Raw genomic sequence first — 5948 nt, forward strand, 5'->3', positions numbered from 1 at the left:
TGAACACACATGTGGAGTTTTGGCATGCAAGCAGGGTTCTCTCAGGCCCTTACATGGCCCTTACAGAGTAGGGTAGAGAAAAATTTGAGTAGCTGCCTAGATGCCTGTACCTACGCTTACTTAGCAATCCTCTCTGTGTGGACTGTTCTTATTAGATCTGTTTGTCAGGTTTATTCAGGGGTGTTCATATACCTACTGTGTTTACATCACAGAGTTCTGGTGATTGTTGAGGGAACCTTCTAAGATGTTGCCTATCTAAAGCCAGCCCCATGCTGAAGGTTTGAGTTTTAAGAGTCAATCAATTCCTTTTTACTATTTAAACCAATTCTAAATGGATTTTGTTTATTAAAATCTCCCTGCAGGGCAATGGCTCCCAACCTTCCTAACGCTGTGACGCTTTAATACAGTTAGTCATGTTATAGTGACCCTTCAACCGCAAAATTCTTTCATTGCTACTACAGAACTATAATTTTGCTGCTGTTATAAATCATAATGTAAAATATATTTACATTATATATAATGTATATATCATGTATATATTATTATATTTACATTATGATTTAGGGGTATCAGAGATGTGACCCCCAAAGGGGTCGTGACCCACAGGTTGAGAACTGCTGCTGTAGAGTCGGAACTCCATTCACATCAGCTGTTAGCTAGCCTGTTATATCCTCCTCTCAACAAAGCCCAACATGCAGTATGGGGATGGCCACATGTTGCTAGGGGTAGGAAGAAGGAATGAAACCATAGGTGGGGAAAATACCTCCCAAGGTCACACACAAAAGATATTTAGTGAATGTCTCTTCTACTTTGAAACTCATGGTTCATGGAACCCTGGCATAGCTTCTGGGAGAAACCCTACACTTCATCCCTAAGAAATAAGCACCAAGCTCTACCTCAGACACTGAAGACTCAAAGACCATAAGTCTGAAGCTTTTGTCCTCATCATAAAGGAAAAGGAGAGACACATCCTCCATCTCGTCAGTGTAGTGTGCCATTTGCTAATGAACTGAATACATGAGAAAAGCATGAAAAAAGTCAGGTCTAAAGAACAAGTTGGATATGAAAAATTTGGCACACATTTGAAATTCAAAAACACTTAGTTTTCTTTTCACAGAGATCTGATTTCTGGCCTGTACAAACGATGACTTCTCAAGAGGTCAGATGTCCAGGGCCACTGTGCTGGCTCCATAGTTACTAGGTACGTAGGCCTTTTCAATGTTCCTGCTTCACTGGGTATAGCTTCCCCATGAAATATAACTCAGAGTCCTGAAAGGCTATATCAGCATCATCTGCTTTCTTCATATCCTAGGAAGCCATCATCAGGATGAAGGACCAACAAAAATACAAAACATTCCTCCATTTCAGAGGTCCCCTATAGTTACAAAGGAAAAGGAATAGTCAACTGGCTATAAATGTCATCTCCATAATTCAGATCTAACATTAAAAAGAGAGAGGGTGGGGCTTGATGGACATAGGACAAGCAAGCACCCTGTAGGAGGCACAAGTATCTTGAGGAGGAATTGGTTGAAGGGGGTGGTGAAGTGGAAATTTCTAGTTTCTTTGGAAACTCAGTTATATCATATGATGTTTTGCTGGGGCAGGCAAATGAAAGGATGTTTTGCTGAAGAAGATACAAGGGAGAGAATGTCTTGAGGAAGCAGGCACGGGTGAGAGGATGTTTTGCTGAGAAAGACACGTAAGAGGGTGTTATGTTTAGAAAGAATATAGACATGACGATACAGACAAGGTTCTGGCATTGGTTTGCCTTGCTGCGCCACCTCACCTCCCTTTGCTGACTATGCTCTTATATTGGTTCTCCTTATATCACACTGCTGATCTTCCCTTGTGACTTTGTAGAAAGTAACTCCTCAAAGAACTTCTCGTGATATCTGGCTGCTTCCCGCCACAGCCACAGACTCAGGCCAATTGGCAGAGCCTTGTGGTTTCTTCTGGATGGAACTACTGTTGCTGATACATGAGTGGTGATTGCCTAGTGAACTGGACTGCTGAATAGCCCCCAAAGAACTATTTCTATACAGGTCCACAATCCCTGTTTCCTATTAACCTTTCTTTTCTACTACCTCTGGTGAGTGGTGGGCTAAAATGGAGGTTGAAGCCTTTAAGACCTCTTATTAAAGTAGGTTTTGAACAATCTAAGCCTACACGGTGGTGATGAAGCACTCTTAGGTCAAGAATGAAGTTGGTCAGGATTTAGGATAAGTCAGATGTTAGCACACTGATGGGTACCCTCCTCACAATTACACATTCAGCAGTTGTCAGCAGGAGCCCTAAATTTTTTGCATTTCTCATGACTTCTCAAGTGATGGTGATGATGATACCTGAGCATTCAATCATATGGGAAAAACACTTCTGGATAAAGTCATAACTTTACCCACAGATAATCCATCTTCTCAACAACAGGGACCCGTAAGGGTTCTCCTGGGCAGGGAAGAAGCATGGTGATGTAGTTTAGGAAGGCTTATCTGCATGGTGGACAGGAACAAACAGGTAGGGGAATGTTAGTAGAAGCTGGGAAAGAAGAAGGCAGCGCTAAAGCCAGAATCCCAAATATTTGGCTGTATTTAATTAGATTCATTATAACAATTCTGTGAAGAGTCTGACCTCTAAGCTCCAATTTTATCAGCTGGGAGCAAACCAATCAAGCTGTTTGCCTTAAGCCTGCAAGAATACTGGTCCTGCAAGCATCAGTGCCAATGAGTTTAAACAAATAAGGCATTAGGAGTTTTCCTACCCTGTCCAGATGGAGCCCAGAGTTGTTGTTTGTTTGTTTTCTGGGGTGTGTGAGTATGTGTGAGTGTGTGTGGATGTGTATGAGTGTGTGTGAGATTGTGTGTGTGAGTGTGTGTATGTGTGACTGTTGTGAGATTGTGTGTGTGACTATGTGCGAGAGTGTTTGAGTGTTCATGTGAGTGTGTGTGTGTGTGCGTGTGTGTGTGTGTCTGTCTGTCTGTCTGTATTCACATATTCATGCCTGAATCCAGAGGCTCTCAGGAATCATTCCTCAGGAACTGCTTACCTGCTTTTTTGAGACAGGAGTCTCCCTTTGTCCTCAGAATGTATCAACTATGCTGGCTAGTTTGTATTTCAATGTGACACAAACTAGGTATCTTAGTTCAGGTTTCTCTGTGAAGAGACACCATGACTATAGCAACTCCTATATAGAAAAAAATTTTAATTGGGGCTGGCTAACAGTCCAGAGTTTTAGTACAATGTCATCGTGACAGGAAGCATGGTGGCATGCATGTAGGAAGACATGGTGCTGGAGAAGTACCTAAGAGCTCTGCATCTGGAATGGTGGTCAATGGAAAGAGAATGACACTGGATTTGGTTTGAGCTTCTGAAACCTCAAAGCCTAACCCCAGTGACACACTTCTTCCAACAAGACCACACCTACTCCAACAAGGCCACGCCTCCTAACAGTGCTACTCCACTCCCTGTGAACCTATGGGAGCCATTTTTATTCAAATAACCACACTAAGGTCATCTGGGAATCTATAGGTTTGCCCAGTAGGCAAGTCTATGGGGGCATTTTCTTGATTAGTGATTAATGTGAGTAGGTCCTGCTCATTGAGGACTATGTTCTTCCACCCTTGGTCAATAATTCTGGATGGTATATGAAAGCAGGATGAGCAAGCCACGAGCAACCAAGTCAGTAGACACACTATCCCATGGCTTCTACATCAGTTCTTGCCTCCATGTTCCTGCTCCATTCGAGTGCCTGCCTTGATTTTCCTCAGTGATGTGAAATAGACCCTTTTCTCTGCAAGTTACTTTTGGTCATTGTATCACAGCGATAGAAACCTAACTTAAGATTCTAAGTGTGCTAGAGTGGAAACACAGCAAGTCGCAGGGATCCAGCTGCCTCTGCTTCCCCATCACGGGGATTACAAGAGCTTGCCACTACGGTTGGCTTTTTCCCCATGGGTTTTGAGGATTATTTTCAGGTCCTCAAGCTTGCCTTGTAAGCACATTACTGTACTGAGCCATCTCCTCAGACCATGGCCCAAAGGGTTTACTGAAAAACAGCTGGTAAGACCCACAGAGAATCCTTCCAGATACAAAGAATTAAGATGCTAGTGAAGAAATGGTGTCCTAGGTACAGCCTGTTTGCTCAAGAGCGTGAACATTTCCTGTTTGGTCAAGAGCCCTCTTTCAGGGCACACCTGGTAGGAAGCTGAAAAGTTGTCCTTTCTGTGAGCAGCAACTTGCTTAGGAGCCCTTAGGGTTTTGTCAGATGGGACAACAGACATTGGCTCCACAAAGATCTGGAGTGGGCCAAAGGAAGCAACTCCTCTAAAGGGCCTCCCTGCAAGTCAGTTTTTTCCAGATTTCCTTTTGAATCAGTGATGGAAGCCGGATGGATCCAGGCTAGTAAGCTACCAGGGAATTGTCTGCTTCTCTAACTCCTGGCACTGCAGCCCCTGCTTGGCATTTACAATAGTGTGTCTGCTGCCTCTCTGCAGCAGTTCATTGTCTGGCATGAGGACACAGGGCCCTGTGAGTAGCAAGCCTGGCAAATGGACACCAATTGAGCTCCTGTGGTCAGCAGATTAGCTCTAGTAATACCGTCAGCTGGTGGGGGTAGGGGGATGGGGGTGCACCGGGCCTCTGCTAGCCAGCCTAAGATTCCCCTGACTTCCCTCCCTCTTCATTAATTTCCTAAGCTCTGACACCGCTGAGCTGAGACTCTGCCGGATGCAGGGACATCTCTAAAGTACTCTATGTGCCATCCAGCCCTTTGCAGGGTCCCTAAGCTTCTGGCTCAGGTGCTGGAGAGGTGAGGGGAGGAAGGGGTAGCATCTAAGCAAGCTCTGTAGGTGTGAAGCGGGCAACATGGAGAGCTTTCAGTGCTGTTTTTTTTTTTCCAAGGGGCCAGCCAAGAGGCTGGAGTGCCAAATCCCAATTAAATCACAGAAGAAGTAGGAGCTCTGAGAGGACAAGTGGGAAGGCAAGGAGGAGGGACACTTCTGCCTAATTCTCCCGGGACCACTTACCCCACTTGCTTGAGGCTTTTTCAGCCTGGCTAGATGACTAGATAAAATTCTCTCTCTCTCTCTCTCTCTCTCTCTCTCTCTCTCTCTCTCTCTCTCTCTCTCTCTCTCTCTCTCTCCTCCATTATTTGGAACAGATAAATGTTGAGCAGCAATTATCTGCTGGGCTTTAGGTCAGCCATAAGCAATCAAAAGATGAATGGGACCCAGTGAGCAAGTTCTCAGTTTAACCAGGTAATAGGCCAGCAAACAGGCAGAGGTGAAGCCATCTGGCAAGTGCTGTTCTTGGTGGGGGCAGAATGGAGCATTATAAGCAGGTGCAAAAGAAGAAATTCCTAACTGCCAGCAGCAATGGAAGAAGTTTTGGAATAGAAGGTGCACTGGGCCTGTTTCTTGAAGTGTGGGTGAAAATTTGCAGAGAAGATGGGCAAGGCATGCCCAGAAGAGGAGCCATAAACAGCAAAGAGTCCTAAAGAGCAGTGTAGAGGAGGAACATGTAGAGAAGGGAAGAGGGTGAAATAAAAAAGCATGACTTGGAAGATTTTCTTGGTTGATGACCTTGGTCAGGAGGTAAAGGCAGAAGATTTGTAGTCGCAATAGATGAAGGTAAAGCAAACTACTCGGTGCTGATCTGCACACAGGCACATGTACTTCCCACCATGCACACACTGTGAAGCACACATACCCCTTTATCCTATTTTCTAAGCCCAGAGATGGGCAGGATCCAAGACTATGAAGTTCCAGGAACTGGAGAGGTGACGTCTACCCAGCCTCAAGCAGCTACCCTGACATACATAGCAGCAAACATGAGGTGCTTTCTTAGATTGGAAATCAAAGACTGACATCAAGAGTGTTCTCTCACTGCCACCCCTGCATCCTTCACACATGAGTGCACACTCACAGATTAAAGCAGATGTATCTGGACACATGGCA

Source organism: Grammomys surdaster, unplaced genomic scaffold (genome assembly GCF_004785775.1).
Source record: "Grammomys surdaster isolate TR1022 unplaced genomic scaffold, NIH_TR_1.0 271, whole genome shotgun sequence".
Classification (NCBI taxonomy): domain Eukaryota; kingdom Metazoa; phylum Chordata; class Mammalia; order Rodentia; family Muridae; genus Grammomys; species Grammomys surdaster.